Source organism: Cervus elaphus, chromosome 29 (assembly GCF_910594005.1).
Source record: "Cervus elaphus chromosome 29, mCerEla1.1, whole genome shotgun sequence".
In the NCBI taxonomy this organism is placed as follows: domain Eukaryota; kingdom Metazoa; phylum Chordata; class Mammalia; order Artiodactyla; family Cervidae; genus Cervus; species Cervus elaphus.
Window position 1 is genome coordinate 9,818,698 of NC_057843.1, and position 26,479 is coordinate 9,845,176.

The 26,479-nt window shown below is 46.6% G+C and overlaps 1 long non-coding RNA gene across 2 annotated transcripts; it reads left to right on the top strand.

Annotated features, from left to right (window-relative positions):
- Positions 1–19,363: 19,363 nt before the first annotated feature.
- Positions 19,364–25,465, top strand: LOC122686291. Of its 2 annotated transcripts, none has more exons than XR_006338689.1 (5): positions 19,364–19,508; positions 20,070–20,296; positions 20,799–20,854; positions 21,246–21,363; positions 21,656–25,465. It is a non-coding gene; the product is annotated as an uncharacterized LOC122686291 (long non-coding RNA). The 2 variants fall into 2 exon arrangements; XR_006338690.1 differs by having other exon boundaries at positions 20,073–20,296.
- Positions 25,466–26,479: the final 1,014 nt, after the last annotated feature.

The window sequence follows — 26,479 nt, forward strand, 5'->3', positions numbered from 1 at the left end:
AAAGAGATGGCGTAGGAGTCCATCTTCTTCCTTTCTGATAGAATGGGGAAGAAAAGATTAGATAAATGCCTCAAGCAGCTGGAAAAAGAAAAGAGATCGCAAAGAATGCACTTTACGGGAATCTGGGTTAGTTCCTAGGATTCTGAGCCTTCCCCAGATCCCAATCTTCAGCACAGCTTGCCAAGAACACTGAATCAAACAGACAGAAGTCCCCAGTGTAAACAGCCACAGAGTCCCAGCTCAGTGTCAAGGGGCTCCCGAGGCGCTGTCTTCGGTGCTGAAGTAGCACAGCCTGGCGCAGGGAACTCGCAGAGGCAGCAAGACTGATGCCCAGGCTCTGCGTCTGATTTCACTCTGGAGTCATGCGGCCCTCGAATTACTTGTTTCAGATCTGGGACAGAGTGCCTTAAATACCCACCTTTACTTTTACTCTCACCACTCAAGCCAGCTTCTTGCAAGCCCAGAAAAGTGCTTTTTGAAGGTTTAAGACTAGTACCAGGCAAATAGCCAGGTCAGATCATGCACCTCCTGAGAATCCACTTTTCATGTCCTCATTCTTTCCTTCTGTGGTTCTTCCTCACCCTGTCTCAAGTGCAGATCTTCCACAAACTGCTTCCCAAGCCCAATCTTGGAAGAGAGTCTGGGAGAAATCTTTCACAAACTAGTGAATTCGCATTGGTCTGGGACTTAATTTGAAATCTTACATGCCTTGAAATGAAAGTTTACACTACCATTTAAGAAAGGTGTTTTGGGGACTTCCCCGGTGGTCCAGTGGTTAAGAATCCACCTCCATGCAGGGGACATGCATTTGATCCCTAGTCTGGGGAGATTTTACACGCGGTGGGGCATCTAAGCCCATGCACCACAGCTCCTGAAGTCTGCACGCTGCAACTACTGAAGCCTCTGCTACTCTCTGGAGCCCATGCTCCCCAACAAGAGAAGCCATCACAAAGAGAAGCTGGCACGCCGCAACAAAGCATAGCTCCCGCTCGCCGCAACTAAAGAGAGCTGCATGCGGCAACAAAGACCCATAACAGCTGAATTTTTTTTCTTTTAATCATGTAAGAAAGGTATCTGGGAGGCAGTAAGAAAAGGGGAGTCCTCCAGGTTTTCACACCCAAAAGCAGCTTCTTGTTGTCTCGACAGATAGCTGCTCCTTGTTACCATTATCATGACACAATGGGAAAGGTTTTGGTGCTATAGAAAAAAAAAACACACTTAACTTATAAACCAGACTTATTTAATCATAAGGATGGCTGAGAAACAGACTCTATTCTCAATGCATTTCCAATCCAGTTGGGAGAATGGGTGGCATATTACAAACCAATTATTTATACACCAACACATGAGCCAAGTTTCATGGGTGCTCAGAATCCTGCCTGGAGGATCTAGGCATGGATCTAGAGAAGGTATTTATTAGATTAATGAAAGGGAAAAGGAAAAAAGTGCAGATTTTGTGGTTAGAAGGTGTGGATTCCAGCCCTAATTCTGCCCATTATGATGTGTTCTTAGGATAATTGCCTGTCACATGAGAAGAAAAATATCAGACTTACTGAGCTATTTTATTCTATTTTAGCCTGGCCATGTGGCATGAGGGATCTTAGTTCCCTGACCAGGGATCAAACCCTTGCCCCTGCGTTGGAAACAGTCCTTTTTAAATTTTTTTAAAATTAATTGGAGGATAATTGCTTTACAATATTGTGTTGGTTTCTGCCTTGCAACAATGTGAATCAGCCATAAATATACATATATCTCCTCCCTCTTGAGCCTCCCTCTGACCCCCCCCCCATACCCCTTACCACCCCTCTAGGTTGTCACAGAATACAGGGCTGAACTCCCTGTATTATATAGCAACTTCCCACTAGCCATCTATTTCACATGTCAAGCCTACTGTCTCTATTCATCCCATCCTTGTCTTCTCCCACTGTGTCCACATGTCTCTTCTCTACGTCTGAAGTGCAGTCTTAACCACTGGACTGGCAGGGGGTCTCTTACTGAGTTATTTTAGAATTGAATTGAGTTACTATAAAAACACACTTCCTAGACTTCAAAGCACCATGAAATAAAAAGCTTAACCATTTTCTGACTGAGTGACAGTTTGCATGTAAGTGCCATGAAGGCAAGGCCGGGTCCTTCTCTCTGAATACAGTGCCTAGCACAGAATCACATTCCCAGAGGGAGTTATCAAGAGCATCTTGATTCCAAAAGAGCTCTGACTTGGGGAAGAAAAAACACAGTGCTTGTCCTCAGTGGCCAGTTCTGCTCAAACCACCCCTGGGGTGCAGGGCAGAGAGGCGCAACGGAAAAAAAGACGGCTCTCACAGGGGGAGTTGGCCTAAAACATTAGCTCCAGATGGAATTTCAGCTGGAAGCATACAGCAGCAGCTAAGCTCAAAGATATGACTGAGGTTTTCTGGACCTACTCTCTGGCTGGTGGATGAGATGAATCAGGAAGGAATAGAGGACAGGTGGTGTGGGCAGAAGGGAAAGGAGGAGAAGCAAAAGAGAGGTCATGATGGAGGTCACATTCCAAATCTTTTGCTTGGGTGGAAATTTTCATCGAATACAACCACCACTGGATATAGCTAGAGCGTCATAAAAAGATACTTTTAAGAAAGAAGATAACACAGATTATTAATGTTGGAATAAACCTTTAAAATGATCTAATCCAACACCTTCATTTTACAGATAAGATTAGGGTCAAAAAAGGTGAAATTCAAAGTAAAAAAAAAAAAAAGAGGTCCTGGAAAAAAAAAAACAACATAAGATTCAGGTCTTCTAATTCTCAGGTCAGACTTTGTTTCTCACTAGCCAATGAGATTGGGCTTCCTGGGTGGCGCAGTGGTAAAGAATCCACCTGCCAACACAAGAGATGCAAGTTCGATCCCTGGATAGGAAATATCAACCTGCTCCAGTATTCTTGCCTGTAAAATCCCGTGGACAGAGAAGTCTGGCAGGCTACAATCTATGAGGTTGCAAAGAGTCGGACATAGCTGAGCACACATACACACACACAGTAATTGAATTAAGGTTAACTTTGAGGTGCTGCAACAAATAAACCCAACACTGCAGAAACTTAAAGAATATAATCCTGTAGCCGCCTAAACTTCCTTCTTCCAGAGCATTCTCTTTTTTTGTTTCATTTATGAAACATTTTTAAAATTTATTTTTAACTGGAGAATAATTTATAATGTTGTGTTGGTTTCTGCCATATACCAACATGAATCAGCCACACGCCCTCCCTTTGAACCTCCATCCCAGGCCCCACCTCACCCCTCTAGGTCATCACAGAGCACTCAGCTGAGCTCCCCATATTATAAGAGTAACTTCCCACTGGCTGTTTTACATGTGGTAATGGGTATGTTTCAATGCTACTCTCTCCACTCCCACCCTCTCTTTCCCCTGCTGTGTCCACAAGTCAATTCCCAGAGGATTCTCTTAGGTCTCTAGTCCAAGGAGTAAGAAATTGAGATCTACGCTCAGGTGCTTCTGTGCAAGAAGCATAGCTGGGGTCCAGAAGATCCAGGTGTGCCTGTTCTCACTGGTGAGCACCAGTGGGTTCATCCTTCTTGGAACAGTGTTCAGAAGTCCTTAGAGTTTTAGGTAACAACAGTTCTACGTGTGAAGACATTCTTCCCTGAGTGTGCATCCTCACTGTTGCTTTCCTGTAGTCTGTTCTTGGCAGCTTACAAAGCACATTTACATCCATCAGCTCAGGAATTTCCAAACAAGGGTACAAACAGGGGCTTCAGACACGACTGAAGTGACTGAGCATGCACGCAGGAGACATGCAGAGCCATTCACTGAAGTGCAGGAGAGATAATATCAGAACGTCTATTTTGTCTTAAATGTCAGAAAGAAGTTAAAAGTAAAGTAAAGTGAAAGCTGTTCAGTCATGTCTGACTCTTTGCAACCCAATGGACTGTATAGTCCATGGGATTCTCTGGGCCAGAATACTGGAGTGGGTAGCCTTTCCCTTCTCCAGAAGATCTTCCCAACCCAGGGATGGAACTCAGGTTTCCCTCATTGCAGATGATTCTTTACCAGCTGAGCCACAAGAGAAATGTTAGAAAGAAGTTAATTTTTACTAATATCTGTTATATGGATTGACCTTGATGACTTTTAGAAGCCCCAGTGTCACTTACTGGAAACACGTTATCCTGAGGAAAGAGTGAGAGTTCCATATGTGGAAGAGTTAAGTGGAGTTGCAGAGCAAACCATTTTAGTTGTTTTGTTTTTTAAAACTTTTTATTTTATATTGGTGGATAGCCAATTTAAAGTGTTATGATAGTTTCAGGGATCAGCAAAAGCACTCCGTCATACACATACATGTATCCATTCTCCCCCTAAACTCCCTTCCCATCCACGTTATCAAATAACATTGAGCAGAGTTCCTTGCGGCTTCCCCGGTCCCTGCAATGCAGGAGACCTGTGTTCAATCCCTGGGTTGAGAAGATCCCTCTGGAGAAGGGAATGGCAACCCACTCCAGTGTCCTTGCCTGGAGAATTCCATGGACAGAGGAGCCTGGTGGGACACAGAGTTCCTTGTGCTGGACAGTAGGACCTTGTTTGTTATCCAGACCATCTTATTTTTAAACTAATCCCACATGCATAGAGTGGATGCTTGGTTTAGAAATATTCCCATGAAGAAATCCCAAATGGAGATGAATACTCACAACACAAACAATAAGCAAAGGTGAAGCTGATACTTTCGGTCCTAATAAGAGATCAACCATGCTACAACCATATTCATAACCAGAATAGAAAATCAAAATAATGATGACTTATCCAGATCCAAAAAGAAGTTGGCCAAGGTTTTTTGAAATTATCACAAGCATTTGAAATATCATTTAACATCCACTACCATTAGTAATGAACCTCATCTTTAGCGTATATTGTGACTTGAGGTGTTAGCTAATAGCATGTCTGTTATATAATTTACAAATACATAAACATACCTACACTGGGGGTATACTCGCAAATAAATTTTTCCTGATAGAGAGCACCCTCAAGATTTGGAGACCATTGCCGTAAATCATGTAAATTCTTCCTGATCACCCTGTGGGTGGTGTTATTTTGCAGGTGAGAAAGCAGAAACTCAGGATGGCAAAAACTCCCAGAGCCCATCAGCTACAGAATTTATGGGGAAGCAAAGACTAGTCACCATTGACACTGATGAATCTATTTGTAGGGCAGCCATAGAGATTCAGACACAGAGAACAGAGTTGTGAACACGGCAGGGGAAGGAGGGGGTGGGAGGAACAGAGAGAGCAGCATGGAAACATATACATTGCCATATGTAAAACGAGAGCCAGTGGGAATTTGCTGTGTGACGCAGGGAGCTCAATTTGGTGCTCTGTGACAACCAGGATGGGTGGGATGGGGTGGGGGCGGGAGGGAGGCTCAGAGAGAGGCGACATATATATATCCATGGCTGATCCATGTTGATGTATGGCAGAAACCAACACAGCATTGTAAAGCAGTTATCCTCCAGTTAAGAAATAAACAACGTTTTTTAAAAAAGACTAGCCATCAGTGAAACTGGCACCCCAAAAGCTGAGTGAGGAATTCAGGGAGACATCTGTGGAAATTAATAAGCAAACTCCACCCCCATAGCGAATGAGTTCCAGGCTCTGCCCTGTTCTGTTCCCAAAAGATTATGCCAAGAAAGCCAGCACCACAAAGCATATCTCATCTTATCAGACTGAGTGAGGTCTCCTGGAACCCTGGCAGCCCACAGAAACATTACCCTTTTAGAAAGAAAAGCCAGGCCTTTCCCCTAGCATTTAAGGATGCTTAAAGACCCTGTCACCGTCCTCATCCACAAACACCAAGATCCCTCAGTGCAAGTCTGGGGCAGGAAGCAAGATCACAGTCTCCTGATGACTGACTCTGACTCCACAAGGGAGGCTTGATCTTGGCAAAAGCCAAGGTTTTTCACAGTCATCCCTTTGAGGAGTGCAAGGTTGAAAAGTAAATATCCTCCCACCACCCAAACCCACTGGGCAGAAATAGCCCTTGGAGGAATGGCAACCCAGCTTCCTCTGCAGCAAGCCAGTCCGCCCTCCAGTGCTGAGAAATGTGCTGTGCTCAGCATTTCTTGCTGCTGCTGCATCCATGGTCGAAAAGGCGGGCGGCTGCAGCAGCCGTAGCAGCAGTTGCTCTAGGGGTTAGAAATCAGATCGCAGCATTTCTACCTCATTTGGCAGCAGAAGTACTGGGTCACAAGGAAGACGAGGTCCTAGTCCAGAAGCTGCTGGGCTTTGGCACCCTGAAGGTGGTGAGTAACGTGGCTATTCACTGGGGTGTTAGGTTTTTGCGCTTCCCTAGGTGACGATTCTGGATGTAAGAAGATGTGTGTGTGTGTGTGTGTGTGTGTGTGTGTGTGTGTGACTGTACACATGTATCGACATTCATATTTTCAGTGAGCAGCAATACTTGGAAAGCTGTGAGTAGAATAAATAAATAGAATGTAGTGTGGTCGAGATGGAGAGAGACACAGAAATCATGTACTCCCAGCCCCTTGGTTCACAGAAGAGGATCCTGAGGTTCAGAGAGGTGAAGCCCTTTGCCTGAGGTCACAGAGCCAGTAAGCGGCCAGGTCTAGAAGCCAGCATCCTGGCTCCCAAGACGGGAGTCTTCCCACCGCTCTGTCTGGGTATACGATGACTCCCCTCTATGCCCAGTGACCTCTGTCCCTGAGAATGGACTGAAAACCTACAGGCACAGCCCTCACGTCCCGAAACCCTTCTGGATGTTTCCAGGAAACAGGGGAAGCCATTTCCAACTAACTGCAGCCTGGGGCAGAAAAGCAAAAAAGCAGCACTTGTTTGCTACAAATTGCTTCAGTCCTAATGGCTACCTCCCCCCCTCTAGGTTATTCTTTGGGTCACACTGCAAACAAAGTGTCTACAGAACCAGCAAATCTTCCCAGCAGGGTCAAGTGGGCTGCTGATAGGAAGGGAGGGTATGCTTCATCAATAATACCTCCCTTTGCTTGGAACAAATATTTGCTGAACAGCATCCACATGCCAGGCACTGCAAAAGCGATCGTGACATTCTTTATCTCATTTAATTCTCACTGCTGCTTCTTGAGTATTATTATTTATACCTGACAAGTAAAGCTGAGGCTGGATGAGGTGAAAATGTGCAGGCTATTTTTGGGTCTTTTAAAAATTCCTAGTTCTTCCAAGAATTACGGTTTTAAAAATAGTTATTTTCTGTGGTCCTCCTTACCAGAATGACCATTGCCCCTGAAATGGTAGGAAATGTTCTCCCCTAAACAAAAAGCAATTATCTGCAACATTCTGGATCAGATATGTAGTCAGAGCAGGAAAATGTCACCGAACATTTGGAGACTTTGCCTCTAAAATTAGGCATTGCCTGGACCTTTCGGGTTTTCTCAGGTTTTTCTCCTGTTTTTCTGGGTTCTGGTTCAAGTTAAGATTACACCATATGCTTAGGAACTTTGGCTTTTTTTTTTTTAACGCAACTCTCCCCCAAACTGTGTGATCTGAAAACAAGTCACTACTTTTCTGAGCCTCAGTCTTCTGATTGATAGCTTGACAACTAAGTGAGTTCTACTTCCCAGGGAGCAGTGAAATGTTTGCGTATGTTTCATTCATTCATTCACTTATTTGTGCGTTTCTTGAGTTCCCGCCACACTCCAGGTGCAACGCTAGTGGTGGAAGGAGTTTTGGAGATAACCTCCCCTAGTCCCACAGCTTTGAGACTGGAGAGGGTACTTGTCACCAGGTGTGATTCTAGAGCAGCCCCATCAAGACCTTGTCCATCAGGCTTTCCTGAACTATCCTTCCCTCAAGTCGCCCTCCCAGCTCTAGAGGACGTGAATTTCCTCTGCCCTTGCCCTTTTCTATAATAACATTTGTTGACTACTTACCCAATGAAACACAGTGCCAGGCACTGTGCTAAGCAGTTTTCATGCATTACATCATTTAATCCAGACAGTAATCCTATTCAATAGATAATATGATTAGCCCTGATTCTCAGATGAAGAAACTGGCAAAATTGCACAGTTAAAAGGGAATGGGGATGAAGTTTCTGTTTGAGATCATTATTGGAAAAGTTCTGGGAATACATAATTGTGGCAGTTGCTCAGCATTATGAATGTACTTAATGCCACTGAACGGTACTGTTTAAAATGGTCAAAGGGGTAAGTTTTATATGGGTATCTAGCCATCATAATAAAAGAAGAGGGGAACTTAAAACTAAGTAGCATCCAACTCTAAAACATTTTACCCCTAATCACTCATTCATCCCCACCACAGACAGGAATCAGAAAGGTATGTATTCCTTCCCCAATGGAGAGTTTAGTATTTTTTTTTCTAAGTTTCTTAAGAAGTCTCAAAATCATGCCCAGGCATCAGGAAATTTCTTTCTGTGCTGAAGGTCATCAGTAGCCTATTCTGAATATGATCAGATTCCCAAGTCTGAACGAATCAGAAATCACCCCACCTTCCTCCTTCCATTTCTCTTCCAGCCTATAAGCTAATGCTCTCTCTACAAATTCAATACAACTTCAAACACATTTAAATATCGGGTGGCTCCTTTTCACAAGTCCTTGCTCACAGGCTGTGGAGGAACAGAGTTGAGAAAGATCTAGTTTCAGCCTCAAAGAGTTTACAATCCAGCCAAGAGAGTAAATAAATAACTCCAAAGGAAAAGTCATCGAATAGGATTGCTGAGCACCTAAGCTAGATATAAAGCCTACAGAGATGAACAAAACATGGTTTTAGTCCCTCCACTGTAAAGATGGTGCAGATTCAGTGGGAAGGGTCTTTGGGGGTAGAGAGATTATGCGATCCTAGAAGGGATAGGTATTGTCAATGGAATGATGTTTCTTGACTGTAAAGTAGCTATGGACCTATTCCAGATGTCACTAGAGTCTGATTCTCATCACTTTTTCCTCCATTATTTTTTTTCTTCTTCTTTCTTTGGGCTTACTCTGTTTTTCTTCCTTTTTTTTTTCACCTCCTCTGTTTGACATAAAGATTATTAATCTTTGGTCTTTCTTCTTTACTAATATAAGCATCTTCAGCCTATGTGTTATCCTTTACTCATTTCTGTGATTGAAAGACATGAAATCTTGATAAGTAGAATTTTAATTCATTATTTAATTATCATATGATTTCTTCTTGAAGCAGTGAGTTATTTAGAAATGCCTTTCCCTCCGCCCCCAAATGTATGGAGAGAAGCAGGTGGATTTTTCTCTTTTTTTTGCTAAGATTTCTCACTACATGATACTGTGGTCAAACAATACAATCTGTATGACATTATATCACAGCATTTGTTGGGACTTCATTTCTGAGCTAGTACATGATCAGATTTTCTAAGTGTCCCACATATACACAAAAAGAATGTGATTTTTCTAATTATTAATAAGGGCAAGCTTGAGAATGTTTTGTTCAAACCTTCTACATGATCCTTTCTGTTTTTATCAGTTATGGAGAAAGGTACATTAAAGTATCTTACTATTACTTCCATTGGAGGAGGAAATGGCAACCCACTCCAGTATTCTTACCTGGAAAATTCCATGGACAGTGGAGCCTGGCGGGCTGCAGTCCTTGGGGTCGCAGAGACAGACATGACTGGGCAAGCTTTCATATCATTTCCAATTCATCGTTTTCTCCCTGAAATTGCTTCACTTTTTGTTTTTATATTTTGAAGCATGTTTCTAGGGGCATATAATGTTAGAACTATTCTTCTACTTAAATGTCCTTTTTAAATTGTTCATCATGTGAAGACCATCTGTATCACTAGTAATGTCTGTCTTCAAGTCTATTTTATATTACATGAAAATAAGTCTATTTTATATTACATTAATAAACTATGTCTGTTTTCTTTCCTACTATTTCTTTTCTCATCTTTCTCCTTTTAGCTTTTTTATTTCATGTTTTGGATGCTACACTTATGAATAGCATATAGCTAGGTTTTATCTCTGGTCCAGTTGTATTTATTTCCTTCAAACTCTACTAGGCAGTTAAAAGAATATTCATATATCTTATCTAAGATTTTTAGGTGCTAATTTTCATGAAGTTTTCAGGTTTTTCATTGCCAGAAATTAAGGGTCTAGGACCCTGCTATGTAAGAAGATGTCTTTTTACAAAGCCTCCCTTAGGATGCTAAAAATTGACTCTTTCACTCAGTCTGTGCTGTTCCATCACATCACACAAGTCCTAAATTTCATCTTGTGTCTCTCATATATCCCCAAAGAACTTCACATCCCCAGCTAAAGTCTTCAAAGTCTCCTTGTGCTCCTGCTAATAGATAGTACTACAGGTGAAACGATGACAAAGTAGATATTGTAGGCCCCTCTCTTTCTTGAAAACAGACCTTAACTTTAACACTCAGGTCTCCAAAAGAAAGAGAGTCATTTAGACCCTTGGAAAATGGACTGACAATTGGCCTTCTCTGCCATTAATGGTGATGTCATTACCAAGGGGAACTTCCCTGGCTTTTTCACTAAGAAGAAAGCCAAGAACAGTAACAGTTTTCCTTGGCCAAGAGCAACATGGCTGCCTTTTTTTTTTTTTTAGTTAAAAAAATGTCTTCAGCTAATGTGACTGAGCCCGTACTATGACAGGCATTGTGTTAAGCATCTATTGTACACTGTGCCATTTTATCCTGATTACCACTCTCTGACGTAGGTATAGCTATTACCCGCCTGAAAGAGACCCTCAGAAGCTTGCTGTTCTGCCAGAGGTGTGCTCAGGCCCAGTGAGGAAACAGGTCCCCAGCTCTGCAGTCACCCCACCCCGCCCCTGCACAGAACTCTACCTCTTCACGTCTGTGCCCTCCACTGCCCCTCCCCGACACATGTGCAAGCCCTGTCCTCTTTGATTCCAGTCACCTAATGATAACTAGGGAGCCAAGGGAAGGTGCTTCACTCCTCTGGCTCTAAATTTCTCTTCCATCTCTGACCACTCCACACACAGTGCGGAGGGTAGGGGGCCGGCAAGATGTCTGGTCATCTCAAGAAGGCAATGACTCCCACCTGCTCCAGCTCCATCCACGTGGGAGCTTCTGAGACCCTCAGGATTCCAAAAGGTTCCCACCAGGATTCAGGAGGAGTTCATAGCTGTGTTTCTCCCTATTTCATAATACGTTGTTTTCAAATTGCTTGTTCAGTGAGAGCATGGTGGATCAACTACAGAACATGAGTCACGAATTCAACCCTCCCCAAGTCCCCCTTCTGCTCAGATTGGGGCCAGCCGTGGACCTCACAGCACGGGCCATGGCATTTTCCCCTGCCCACTTCCCTGCCTCCTCTTTTACTGGGGAGGCACAGGGGATGGGAGGAGCAGAGATCATCACTGGCCCCCTCCTGCCTTTTAGAGAGAATGCAGAGAGTGAAGCCCAAAACTGGCATTTACGGGATTTTCTCTCAGTAAATACTAGCCCTGTGAGGTCTGCCTTATCATCATTCACATATTGCATGTGAAAAACTAGCCAAAGTCACCGAGCAAGTAGGTGGTGGAGCTGGTATGTGGTCTTGCATCTGTCTGGGCCCCCAGACTCCTGCTTGTTCAGAATTCACCCCCTATGGTGGAAGAAGACAAGGACCCACGCACACCTGATATAATTTCAGAAATGCCAGTAAAGCCTCCTCTGTCTTCCCTAGCTATCCTTCACTGGCTCAGGGGTTCCTAAAATCTCCTGAGCAGATGAAGGACTTCCCAGGTGGCGCTAGTGATAAAGAAGCTGCCTGCCAAGGCAGGAGACATAAGAGACACGGGTTCAATCCCTGGGTTGGGAAGATCCGCTGGAGAAGGAAATGGCAACCCACTCCAGTATTCTTGCCTGGAAAATCCCATGGACAGAGCAGCCTGACGGGCTACAGTCCATGGGGTTGCAAAGAGTCAGACACGACTGCAGTGACAGCATGCCCATATGCACGCATGCATGAGAAGAAAGGTAGTGAGGTGGCGGTTTCAGCATTGGAACGTCATCCTGCAAGCATCAGGAGGGAGCCCTGAGAAGTGGGGACCAGAACAAATGCAGGTTGGAGCCCTAGGTCCACCTCCTGCATCCCCCACGGGGGAAAGTGACTTGTCCAAGGTCACTGCAGCAAACCAAGAACCCAGGCCTCCTGGCTCCCAGACCAGTAGCCCACCCCATGCAGACAGCATTCTGTGGGCCCTCTGGCTGCTTTACCAGACAAGGAACTCTTGGTAATATCGTAACAACGATCTGTAATATCTTTGACATATGACAAGTTAAGGAATTTGAAATGCAATGTGATCGTTGCCTGTTCCGGGGCAGCTCAATAATTTTAAAATATGTATTAAACAGAGAAACAAATCCCATAAAAACTAAATTCCCATCATTCCTTTTTTTATTCCCTCCTACCTTTTCTCTTTTTTATTTATTTTATTTTTTATTTTCACCTTCTGCCTTTTCCATCACTTGCTTCAATCGTGTTTGGCTTTTTCCTCTTAATTTTCTTTCTTTCTTTCTTTCTTTCTTTTTTGGTGGTGGTGGTTGTTTTTTAGGACCAGCTCAGGGTATCTAGTCACACACCGAAAACAGGAAACATCTCTGCGGAGCAAGGCTCTTGCTTATCAGGCCTGCCTTGAGGGAGACAGGAAGCGGGAGACCTCCCAGAACCAAATGGAAGTACATTCATCTTGATTCACAGTCCTCCACCCCAAGAATTCCCCCAGGTACTCTGGGAGCCCCTAAGTCCTTTTCTATTTTCCAGCTCCCCTCCCCCACCCTACCCCAGGTGACGAAAAGCTGTGATTGTGAAGATGCTGTCTGGATGGAGGTTATTATCACTACATATCATCCAGATAGGCTTTGGTAGGTTGTACTCAGATGTCAGAATGATGCAGGCCAACATTTTTATTATTTAGGATACAGTATACTAAGTTTATGCTGATTACTCCAAGTATCATCTTTGAAAGATAACTAGCCTGAAAGTGTTGATCATGTTCCACTTTTGCAATCATATTTGCATAGTGTACAACAGAGTTTAGCAGGAGAAATTATCTTAAGTGGTGTTTCTCATCTGCTCTGTCAGTCTCATGCTGCCGGCTCCAACTTGGTACAGGAAGCAGGACAAACGCTTACCAATTTTTCTTTTTTTTTTGGATCAGCTTTACATTATATAATGTCGTTCTTGTTTCTTCTGGGAAGCCTGCAGCATGGAGTCTTAGAGGCCGATCTTAACTGGATTCCAATTCCAGTTTATGCACTTGACAAAGTCATTTAACTGCTCGGGAAAGCAGTTACCTCTTCTTTTAAAATGGGGTTAGTAAGGCTGTGAGATTTAGATCACATAAAGGAAACACCTAAACACACTGTGCCTGGCCCGAAGCTGCCTGGCATGCAGCGGCCCTTTGTTTCCCATACAGTGTTTTAAACGCCTGTGTACCGCATTTGGAAATTAAAGATGGGTAGTAAACCGACTTTGCCTGTACTGCGCTGCTCACTGCGGATACCCTGGCCTCCCAGCAGGGTTTCTATGCAGATAACCTGCTTGATGCTGCTCAACACAGAAGGGACACTGATTTTATTTTATGAACAACAGTTGAATGTCTACTCAGTGTCAGCTACTGGGAAATAAATATTCTAAATTTCATCTACTCATTCATTCATTACAAACAAGCCATCCTCCAAACGACCCCCTCGATCTTCCCTTTCCCCTTTCCTTTTTTTCCCTCACATTCCCCCAGGCCTACTACAGTCTTTTTGCCCAATTGGATGTTATTTTTCATTTTCATCTTGTCACCACCTAATGTCCAAATTTATTTAAATCATCCTCAGACAGAATCCTACAAGATATGAATCACATTTGGCTTTTTTTTTTTCCTTCTGACTTGTCAGCTGTCTCAGTTGTGATTGACACGATTTCCATTTCAGTAATTTCTACTAATTCTGCTTCAAATCTGTATATGTAATGAACACACCAATTGGCATCTCATTATTAGTCAGGACCATTTTTCCAAGGGTAACGCGCTGGTTTCATAACTTACTGGGTAGCTGCCTTGAAATGAAACTCAAAGAAAGCCTTGTCCAGTTTGCATTAAAACAGTATCCGGCATATGAATACCAACATTCTTTCCTCTCCACGACCAGATCCTTTATGTATAAGAACACTGTTTACGTGCGTACTCCTGTCAGACTCTTATTAAACACAAACAAGGCTTTCCTCTTTGTAAAGGCATGTTGAATTGTGTATCTCTGTAGAAAGACGGAAAGAAAAAACTGTAGTTTGCCTGCACCACCAAAAAAAAAAAAACCAGTCCAAATTCTCTAATGCAAACACAATCTGACACATGCTAAAAATTGCCTGAAGCACTGGCAAGTTATAGATCTCCCTGGGGCAGATAATTCATTAGGAAATAGCCTCATGCCCTATGTAGCAATTTGAACAAAAATATTTACTTGTGGTAATATCAGATGATAAGGATAACAGGGTTTCTTTCCGAACAAGGGGGAGGGAAGACCCTGCCTGGATGCCCATCATAAGCATTGCAAATGAATCATTAGTCTTCATCCGGCAATCTAGGTCAGGATGGAGCTGAAGGGAAGGGCTTTTAAATCTGCTACAGGGCTCAGCTTGGATCTGCTTATGAGAAGGCAAAACAGGCAGACAGTTCCACTGTGGCAAGGGATTCTAAGAGCAATAGAAAAATGCTTTCACCTGCTAAAGGGACCTTCTCCCGACCCAGAGGGTCATCAAGAATAAAGAGCGTTGTACTTTCAGATGAATGTCATTGAAACACACATACAACCCTCCTTAAAGCTTTCTAGGTTCAACTTTTCAGGACCAGAATGGTATCTTAAGAACGGTATCTAAGAGTAGATCTTAAAACGGAAACAATACTTTCCAGACTCGGGAATATGTGGATTTTCTGTTTTTTAAACAACAGAATCAAACATTATTGGTATTGAAAGCACTTTAGAAATCATCTACTCCAAGTATCTCCTGTTGAAGGTTTCATATCCTCTATGATAGAGTGACTCACTCGCCCAAGGTCACAGAGGTCATCTTCACCACACCACAGTTTCTTTCACTTTCGGGGTTTTTCCCCCAAAGATCCCTTTTTTTATACACTATGAATAATTTATTAAATAATGCAGAAACAAAACAAACCGACTTCAGAACTGCCACCTGATAAACTAGGTCTGTATCAGGAACTTGTCACATGCCTTATCCTTTCTCCAAAATAATTATGAAAGGATGCTGTTTGCCAGACCTCTGTCCCGGGGTCCTTCTGCAAAACCTCCAGCTCTGACTTTATGTCATTATCTTCCAGGCCTGTTGTGGCACTTAATTCACTCTACCACATGCTCGGAAACTTTTGTGTGGCTCTGGCCTTTCCTTCCGGGGCCACAAGAAGTTGGCAGTGTGTGTGTTCCTAAATTTGTTCTGAAATATCCATCAAACTAGACAATCTAAAGAGAAAAACTTGAATTTCAAAATTAAATCCCACCCACACACAAAAGGTACTTGCTAGGGTCAGTGGGTTGTTACTTACAAAATCCTAGGAAAACCTAAAGTTCAAATATGATAAGAGAAAAACATACAGGCAAAAAATGAACCGGTTTTGTTCTTAACTTTATCACTGAATTTGCTACCAACCATCCACATGATATCTAGAAGCAATTTTTCCTTCTCTCTAGGCCATGCTTTCCTCTTCTATTCGAGTAAGAAAGAAACCAAATGATCTCCAGGGTTCCATCATTAGCTATGCCACTCAAATAATATCTCCAAAATTGCTTAATTTTTTTAAAGCCACAGTCACTGCAGAACTATCTGGGGCTATTTCCAAAGATATGAACTGACATTAAAGGAACACTTCAGTATCTGTTAAATCTATACAAAGTTTTCACAAGATGCAGCTTCACTACTGAAATAATTTCTCCAAAACAATGTTGACTGACTTTGGACTCAGAGTTTATTAATGTAATCCTCTAACCAGTATCTCTTCTCCCATTTCACTCTCCAGTTTGATTCGTGAGCATTTTTTTTTTCCTTTCTCTTATTTATTTTAAAATATTTAAGGCCTGAAGAGGACGCAGCACACGAATGCACACATAGATAAGTAAGAACAGGCCTGTTTCTTATCTAGCCTGCACACTTCAGTAGGGACAGAGTCTTATATTCAATTTCTCCAGCCACCACAACTTGAAGGTTATAGAATATTCTATTTCAGGACACTTTTAAAAACGAGGCGCCCGTTTTCAAAGTACTGCAGAGAGTTATTTTGATTTCTGCCACAGGATGAATCACTCGTCCTGAATGCAAACACCAGCAAAGAATGCGTTAGAGGATCCGCCATCATATTAAAAATTAAATCCGGCTGCATTTCATAATGGGCTTTCCTTTTTAAAGCAAGGTTTCAGCTTCTCACCATGGAAATCGCGCTCTGATGGCCGTTCTTTATGGTTAACACTGAGGCATTGGCTGAGGTCAGAACCCCACTTCTCTGAACAGGGAACCACAAATGTCACTAACAAATAATATATTTCTTCCCAACCTCCTGTGTCTTCAGTTTGCCTAAGATCATGCCTGTGGTAAGCTGGAAAGAGAGTTTATTTCTCAGGGTCTTCTTCCTTCCTTTGGTGGGACCAGCGGGAGGCATGCAATTTACAATGAATTCAAAAGTACACCTCTTGTGATTTTTGTTGCTGTCTTTATTTTAACCTCCAAGAAGAGAGAGATTTAACTCAGTCTTCACCCCAGGCTAAGCTAATACTTAGGTCATGTCTGAGCTCTCTGGGGAACCCCCGCTTTATACCATCCGAGGGGCAATGGTGTCTTTTCACGTGGAGTTGCACAGCTGTCCAGCCATATGGGCCCCAAACAGCCCCGTCAATCGGATTTGGGGAGGTTTTACAATGTAATTTCTTAACGTGTTAGTATTTGGGGTGAGTTTGATCAGGAGAACAGACAGCTCTTAAGCCCAAGGGTTTAGGTTTTAAGAAGCCATCACAAATGTCCCAGCATCTGATGAGACTGTTTAAAAACAGATATGAAATCTGTGACTGGGGGAGGGGAAAGGATTCGTGACCCCCTCGTTGGAGAAAGCCCCAGGGATATGCTCTAACTATTATTTCAGCATCAGCTGCTTTTTCTTTCTGTTTTTCCTTCTCTTTCCTTTTCTTTTTAAAACCAGGGCTCACCGTTTAAGGCGTTCCCACTCAGGCCTGCAGAGCCTGTTACAAAACCATCTCTCTGCTCCCCTCCCCCCATGCCGCAAGATGAGAGAGCAAATATCCTGCATTGCAGCAACGGGCTCAGAAGGACCGCACTGAAACCGTTCTCAAGTGAAACAAAACCAGGCCTTTAAGAAAGCCAAGGGAAGGGCAACAGCAGTGTGTCCCGCAGCCCTTCAGTCAGTGTTACCTGGAACTCGGCCCCCATCCCTCCACGTTGCAGGGCTTCAGGAACTGCTTGCTTAAAGGAATTCTTAGTAAATAGGAAACACATAGTCCTGAATCTAAAACCCTCATCAAAATGGTGGAAGTCTTGAGCCAAGCAACCGCCAATATAGTTTTTCCACCACGAAAAGTATTTTAGTTTGCGGGCAACGTTATCAGAATGGTAAGTTTCCCCGGAGAGACATCCCAGATGACGGCTCTTTCCCACAAACTACAGTCTTCAGAAATTAGAAATCTACTACAGGAGTGTTTTATATTCTTTTCCGCTCCTCTCTGTTTCTTTCTCTCCCTGTCTGCGTCTCTCTCTCTCGATTTTAAGAAAACTTTACGCTTTTTAGAATTTACAAAAACTGCTTATTTTTATGCTTCTCGTGGTACATGTTAGAGGCAAAAAGCCAGTGCTAAGAGGTTGTGCTATTCTTCTTTTAATGGGGCAAATACCCAATAGTTGGCAAGAACCGAAATGGCCTGGAAGCGAACCGGGCAGAGCCCAGGGTCACCACGCATTGGGACAGTGCCCGCGCGGTGGGCGCGCATCTGCCGCGACCCCGCAGGACCAATCCCGGCCGCCGCGCGCGGGCCATCTGATTTAAGGAGCTGCTTTTAGCTGTCAGGGGCTTGTTCTTGCTACCCATCGCTCGTTGCTCTGAATCCAGCGCTGCCCGAGGGACACTTAGAATTTTCTTTTCTTTTCTTTTAAAGTCATCAAAGAAGAAAAGCCGGAGTAGGGGAAGCAGATGGGACCTACATGTGCGGACATCGCCGGGGTGAGGGTTGGCTCCCGCGGCTGCTGAACCGGCTCCCGGGAAAAGACCGAAGTTTCCTCCTTGCTGGCGCTGGGTTTCTTGTTGGGGGTCGGGGTGGGGGTGTCTTTGGGTTTTTTTTCTCACGGGCAGATTCATTCTGAGCCCTTCCTTAAGGCCAAGCTAACCCAGCGCTCCCGAAAAACACTCCACACGGGCACAGCAGCACAACAAAAGGCGCCTCCCGAAGTGAGTCTAAAGGTTCGCGGGACGGGTGGCGGCCGGACGTGGGGACGCACTTCTGCGCGCTCTAATCTCGGGCGTCCATCTGGCCCCGGCGGCGCGGGCTGGCGGGCTGGCTGGAGGGCGCCGCGGGCCGCGAAGTGGGGGAAGCCAGGAGGGGCGCGCGCACGTACCCAGAAGCGCGGGCACGCGCGCCCGCTCTCCTTCACGTTCACCTTGACTGCAGGGGGGCGGGGATGGGACTCCCTCCCCCCGGATGACAACCCCTCTCCCCACCCCCGCCGCTGTCCTGCCCTGACGCCGGCTCCGGCTGCGGGGAGGGGGGAGGCGCGAAGGCGCTGCGGTTGCTGCAGCCGCGGGACAGCCGCGCGGTCTCCGCAGTGATGTCAACCTCATCCTCCATAGGGCCCCCCCCACCCCCAACCACCCCGCCCCAGGCCTTGCCCGCGCCGCGGCCGGCGGAAACCCTCGTCCCGCGACCCCTGCCTAGGGTTAGAAGCAGAGGGCGTGCGGTACCCTGAGCCCCCTACTCCATTTGCCAAAGCTAGAGAGACAGGGGGTGGACCAACCGCGGGGCGGCGGCCGCCGGGGCGGAGGACGGGGAGCCGAGCTGGGGGCCGGGTGTAGGATTGCTGCCGGTCCCGGAACCCGTGCGGCCAGGGTTACGTGAGGGAGGCGGAGGGCACGGACCACTGCAGGTGCCGCCCGTGTGGGCACGGCGAAAGCGCCCCCTTCTCCCAGCATAGAAACGGATAAACGGAAGCGCGTGTGAATGTGGGGGTGCGAATCGCCACCTCCCGACTTGGCTTTCCCGCTCTTCCGAGCGCTCCCACTTCTCACTTTCCCCAAATCCGCATTTTCCTTGGCACAGCTCTCCCCAAGCAAGGAGGAGAGGGAGGTACCCGGGGGCAGTGAGAATGACGTGTGCTGGTGCAGAGAGGGGGTGGGGGGCTGCGGGCCCGGCTCTGTGGACCGGCTCCTAATCCTCTTGTTTTCGGTACAGTCAGCAGATGTGGCTTCTTTTAGCTGAATAATCCGTTAAAGGAATAACAATTTTTAAAAAGGGGATCGACCTCACCCAAAGAGGACGGCGAGCGAGATTAGGGCTTGGTAAGGATAAATGAAAAGGTTCCAAATTCTCTCTGTCCCTCTCTGCCTTCCTCTCCCCTCCTCCCCCTCCGTCCTCCTCCCTCCCCTCCCCCCTCTCCTTCCCCATCCCCTGCAATCCGCGCTCGACGCGAGTTCACGCGGAGGGCTGGATTTCCAGGCTCAACCGCAACTTGCGCTGCGCGTTATTATTATTCATCTGAGGGTGCTGCCGCCGCAACCTTTGCCTCCTGCTCGGCTCGCCTCTCCTTCCCCCCGGCCGCCGCCTCCGCCAGCAGTGCAGACCTTCCTGCACGCATGCTCTGGCTCACCAAAGGGAGATTCTGAATTTTTTTTTATCCTGCTCATGATCATCACCATGATGTTTCTTATCATGGTTATCATTTCCTCCTGCCAGGGAGAGCGACCACCAGCGCCTTCTCTCCGCCCGCCCCGTTCCCCAGCGAAGGCAGCCACTAGGGCCGGGCCCTGGCGGCCGCTCCCTACATGCGGACATCCTTCGCCTTTCCGCATCCCTCCTTCATTCATGTGCATGTACATTTTCTTGATCCCTTTTTATTCCAGTAGATCTACTGCCTTTCGTTGGAACGCTGCGGACTGAGACCAGTCCCTCAAGAAGAACAAAAAGACGAAGACCTGAGTGGACCTCCCCCCCGCCCCCCGACCCGGACAAAGCACTTTGGGCTCGGCGAGAAGGGACGCGCAGGAGCGCTGGTTCGGGAATACGAGTGATCTTCTGTCCGCCGGGCGTGCGGACCTCCGAGGGGACTCGAATTTTATTTAGCCTCTTGGTATGATTGAACAGTGTCATTGTTGGGGACGGGTTCCATTTGCTGGTTTGTCTGGGTACGGGAGCGGAACTGTGGGAGATCGGATAGACTTAACTTGGCTTTCCTGCTCCCTGCCTCACCCTCTCGAGATCTGGGCGTTGAAGAGGAGACTGTGGAACAGGAGGCTTAGCAGAGTCGAAGCCGGAGATGATGCCGAAGGGCTGAGGGGATAGTGTGAGTGGGGATGGGCTAGGTGGAGGAGGGTTGCGAAAAGAAGGGGTCTCTTTGAACCCCTCTCTGGGTTCACAGGATGACTTTTGCTGGGGATGAGAATACTGGTGTCTGTTGATAGGAGATCTGAGAAATTGATGGAAAATTGGTATGTCCATGTACACACTTAAGGAAGAGAGAGGTAGAGGAGGGTATAGAGGGAAAGGCTGAAAATAATGTCTTATTATCCCTTTGGTTTTGGGGACTCTCATCCTCTGATCCTCTCCCCCCCCCCCCTTTTTTTTGGACCCAGGGATCCAGCGCATTAGACAAGAGTGACCTTTTAAATCTGTGTCCACCCTTCACCTGGTAAAGCCCGTTGACAGTTTGGGGTGGGGTGGGGTGGGGTGGGGAGAGTGGTAGGGGTGTTTAGAAGACATATATTCTCTCTCCCCTTCGCTCGCTCTCTGCCTCCTCCCTCCCTTCTTCCCTCCCCCCCTCCCCTGCGTCTCCTCCTCCCTCGCTGTGCCCCCCCCCCCCACTCTTTCTCTTCCTCCCTCCCACCTCCCTCGCTCCCTCCCTCCCTGCTGCATTTTGCATGAGCTATCTAGGTCATTAGCATTTTAGCGTATGCAAGACTTGACAAAGCTGTTGAGAGGCCAGATGGGCCTCGGTCTTATGGGTGGGTTTTTTTTTTTCTTTTTCCTCTTTTTTTTTTTTTTCCCTTTTCCTTTTTCCCCTCCACCACTTGGGACCTGAGCGAGAGGACTGCAGCAACCGAGTTCTGGAAGGCTGATTCCCCAGATTCTGGCCCCGGACCCCGGCAGCTCGCCCCTGCGGCACGCCCGGCCGGATTGCGCCTGGACTCAGCAAGCTAGGTAAAGGCGGTAGCGGAGCGCCTGCTGCCCTGCGGGTTCCTTCCCCTCGTCTTCCCCCTCCCGGCCCCCCTCAGTTTCCTGGGCAAAGCTGAGGGAGAAGTGGGTGGGTAGGATTTGCTGCGTTAAGGCGAGGTGGGGTTGGTGGGTTTTTTTTTTCATTGTCTGGGGCTACAGGGGAGGCGAGGTGCGGGGAAGGGGCGCGGGGAACCGGGTAATTAAAGCGGGGGGAGTCACCCCTCCGTCTCCCACTTCCACCCACACCCCTCAACCCACCACTCCCTCCGCTTTGCAGGAAAAAGCCTGGATTCGAAAGGATGGGGGAGAACAAAGAGCCTTTGCAAGACGTCGCTGTTATCTCATTGTCTGTGTGACTGGGGGAGCTGCGGTAGAGAGGATGCTGTGGTCCTTTCCTCCCGGCGCTCCCCCACCCCCACGCCTTTCCCCGCTGTCAGTGCGCACGCACGCGCGCCGCTTTTTACTTGTTTTTCCCGTTTTCTCATTCCATCTTCTCCCCAACCGCCCCCCTGCTTTCTTCCACCTTTCCTTCCTTCCTCCTCTCCTTCCTCAGGAGAAAGGCCTCTCTCTCCGTGTTCACAGCGGACCTTGATTTAAATGTCCATACAATTAAGGCACGCGGTGAATGCCAAGAATGGGGCTGGCTGAGCACCCGTCGGTCCGCGAGGGCCCTGCGAGGAAGGAGCCACAGAGCCCAGTCGTCCTCCGCAGAGCTCCGCGCCGCGGCTTCGGGAGCGGGTGGGGGTGGATGGGGGGCGGGGGTCGCGGGCTCGCGCCGGCTGGGCTGCCCCAGCCGAAGCCTTTGGGGTGGGGAGGTGTGTAGCTTGTGACAGACAGGGGCTTAGAGATGCAAACAAACTCAGAGAAACAGAAGCTGATTCTGTGACGGAAACACAGATCTGTGCAAGCACAGATGGGGGCGGGAGGAGGCTGTGAGCGCATTGCGGAGTGCTTCCGTGTGCAGATTTTTCTCTGGGCTCCGGGTGCATTGTATGCGGGTCGATACCTTCCTTCGTGGCTGCGTTTTTGCTCTGGTTTTAGCTTTTGGTTTACCCTTTAAACAAATAACCGGGCATCCAGAAGACTGGCAGATTGTGCCAGGGCTGGGGCTGCAGATATATTGGGTTCTGCTTGTGCTTGGGGTGGGGGTACGGGACCCCGCTGGGAGGGAGTAGGGAAGGGATTTGTCCCCCTTTGCTGTGGAGCTGTAGTTACAGGCTTAAGGAAGTCATTGAGATACAGAGGGGGAAAGCATCAAACTCCTGGACCATTCTCAAGCTCTGTCAGAGCCGAAAGTCTGGCTAGGACTCTGGGGAGCCACTCACTTCCTCTTTGCGGCTGTGATTGCAGTTGTAGGCAGAGATCTGGGAGATGATGAGGGGGAGAGGCGCAGGAACCTACCTAGACCCAAGGAGGGAGGGTTCATGCCTTTTAAACATCTGAACAGAAGGAAAACCAGAATGTGTACAGGAGGGGGTCTGAGGAAAGATTATTTTTGAAAGAGACCATTCAGGGAATGCAAAGGGTTAACCTGCCCTCCTCCTGAAGAACCTGCTACCCAAATCAGCCTGTCTCTACATCACCAGACCTAGAGCAGCAGTTGGTCCTACGGATCCCCCTGCTCTCCACAGGCACAGCCCCATCCCACCTCCATCTCTGTATTAACCGCCTCCACCCCCACCTTGAGCTTCAGTGGATGGTGGAGACCTAAACTCATTAATTTCCAGGTGGAGAAAATGGAGGCGGGGCAGGTCCCTGCAGGGAAAGGAGGCCAAGAACTGGATCTTCCCACCCACGAAGGCTGCTCTGATCATCCCTTTCTTTCCCCTGCCCTGGGCAGAGGCCTGTCTCTACAAGGCCAAGGCCATAGGGATGCTGAGGATTGTATTTGATTCCTGACACAGTAAGCAAAACCTAAAAGAGTGTCTCTACTGAAACTTGCTGAGGAGCTCTTTCATCTCCAAAGCCTCACCCTCTCCCATTCAGTCAATTAGTATTCATGGACCCCCAGCCTTATTTCCTCCTGAATATTTTTTTAGTACCTACTATGTGCCAATCATTGTGTAATTGTTGTATCTTAGATTCTTCCTTTGCCCTCCTAAGGGAGTGTCTGGAGTCAGGTGAGATTAAGTTCACTGCACCCCATCTAGACACTTCCAGAACCTTCTCTGGGTCTGACAGAAATGCACCAAAACCTGCTCCCCCCTGCAGAGAGAAGACTGCAGTCCACATCATGTAAACTGCAAGCACAGTGCTGTCCTTCAGATCCCAGAAGGCCAGCCTGGCTGGTGGACAGAAGAGAAAGCAGCTTCTCTAGCCCCTGAGCCTTAGCCAGTGTTGTCTTAAGAGGCACCCGCAGCCACCGCCTTCAAAATAATCCTCCCTCTAAACAGTCCCTCTTTGGCCCTCCTCTCCTTCCTCTGAGGGCTGTTCTGACAGTTCTTTGAGGCTGATCTAAGCCTCTGATGACCAACCCTCGACCCCACAGTTGTTCACATAAATGAGCTTTATCTCCCTAATTGCTTCCCTGTAATTCCATCAGATGTGGCCGTGCCCTCTGCTGATGTGCCTGCTGCCAGCATCTCCAGACGCCTTTCCCAAGTAATGTCCCTCTAAGGTGGAAACCTAACACGCTTCTCCCTGAGAGTTTAAACCGCAGGCACCATGGACCAGGCCTTCCGGCTTCCTGCTGCCGATCATTAGGAGGGAGGGGCATGCTTTATTTTATTACTTATGTAAACTCTTGTTCCAGAAAGCTCTTATGTGTGGGGGAGTGTTCTGGGTTTGTTGGGGCTTTTCCGGCATTCACCAGGTCTCATTATGAAATGTGTTTGGGGCTTTAATGTGTAAAGGGGCTTTAATGGCTGAAATGGCAGCGATGAATACACCACTCTGCCCCCTGGGTAATTTCAAGGCCCCTTTTGTGTGCACCAGATAGAGGTGTGGGGTAAAGGTCAGTCCTGGCATCTTCCTTTCGGCTCTGTTAGAGGCTTGCTTATGCCTGGCGATACCTAGGTAAGAAACCTAACTATTTCTGCTCCTTCAAGGCATTTTTTTTTTTAAAGACTTTATTGAATTTGTTACAATACTGCTTTTGTTTTGTTTTGGTTTTTATGGCTGGGAGGCATGTGGGATCTTGGCTCCCCACCAGGGATGGAACCTATACCCCCTGTATTGGAAAGAGAAGTCTTCTTTTAACTCTCCACATCATCTTCACCCCTACCTATTTGAAGCCCCTCTCATTACGACCTATGGCTTAAATGAAAGAAAAACTATTATTTTTTTAAAATGTGGGACATGTTTGAGGCAGTTTGCCAACTGAATATGATCTGAAGACCCATGCCATCGTTCACACACACACCACCATCATTATGGTCCTCATCGTGATGGCAGCTCAAAGGTTTCTCAAGGAGTCAGCATCACATACTTTAAGATGGATTTAGAAATGTATCAAAGGAAAAATTGGTAACATTCTTCTTTCCCCTGCCAGAGACCCTCCAGGCTCAGAACTCTAAGCAGAAAAGCAACTGAACTTTTAACAAAGGCAAAGGTAAATTCCAACTATCATCACTACATTCCTGTTGCCCGCAAGGTGGGGAGAAGGGACAGTTTTTGTGGGCTCTTAAGGAGCCTTAGCCAGAGAAATAAATATTTGGGAGTAGGGGTAATTTCTCAGCAGGCATATGCTCATATACACATATAGAGATTTTTCTCACACAGTCATATCCATTGCTAGTATTTATAGTGACTCCATTGTGAGTCACACAAACACACACACACGCAATCCATCCACCTATCCTATCTCTGCAGAGAAATAATTTTCTCTTTCCTTCTACTGAACTTACATAATATCCCCACCCCTTGTTCCAGCCTTAGAAGAGAGTCCTCGGGGGCAGCTGTAAAGCCTTCTTCCTAGGACAGATGGAGCCACCCTTCCTCAGCTACTCTGTGGGTGGGTTTAGTGAGTCAGTAGGGGCTGAGGGATGTGCTGGTGGCTTGTGTTTGTGGCTTGCCTGGGTGATTCACGGTGCTGAGTGTGTCAACAATTATGACAATTTTAATACCTAATAAAGATGTTTTCTTCCAAGTCCCATCTACAATTCTTTTATTTGGGTGTTTTTGCCAAGTCTTATCAATTTGACTTCAGTTTAAATATATATAAAAAATACATAATTGCATCTCCCATATAGGCATAGAACAAGAAAAAGACTTCAAACGGGATGCATTCCTGTCCACCTGTGCTGCTATGAGCCACTGTCTGCGGGTCTGCTGGAGGCCTGGAGAGAACTGCGCCAAATTTAGATGGCCTCAAAAAAAAAAAAAAAAAGATCAGACTTTATTGAGAGCAAGGAATGTTCCAGGGGTCAGAAATGAAGTGTCAGCAACTCTCAGTAGATTCACCTTTTCATTTTCTAATCCCATTTGTCTTAAAATGGAAATGTTACCCCCCAAAATGAGGACCTGGGTCAGGGCTGCATAAACCCAAAAAATTAAACCTTGTGGATCACTAGGGACTTTCTCCAAATTAAAGCGGGGGAGAGAGGTTTATTTGAAACTAAAATCCAATCTATTTATTTCTTAAACATACACAAATAAAGAGACCTAGGAGGCTGGAGGTTCCATTTGCTGCTTCGTGCCACGTTCTTACTATTCAGGGTTAGTCCCTCTCCAAGAGCTGCAGGCTAGAGGTGGCGCCATGCTAGGCTCGCAGTGACCCTCTTGCCAACACGTTTGGCTTTTTCTGCTCATGCCCTGAGACCCCTAAATTGAGCCAGGCGAAGATGAACAGAGTTGCTTTCCTTTTTTGTTCCTGTTTTCCTGACTGATTTTTTTTTTTTTTTCTCCCTTGCTCAAATCAAGTAACTTGGAGACCCAAAGACCTAGGTCCACACTCATTTCCTGAAGCTTCCGGACTGATCCAGGTAGAAGCGGAGCGGGGCAGAGCAACCTCTCCCCCCGGCTCCCAGTGGGACAGTCCCCGGAGAGGCTCCTTTTCCGCGCACCTCTGCTCTCCATTTCACAGACGGACACACAGTGGTCAACAGAGACGATTACAGAGTCCGGACAGGAAGGGAGGGCGGGGATATACCTTCAGATTCGA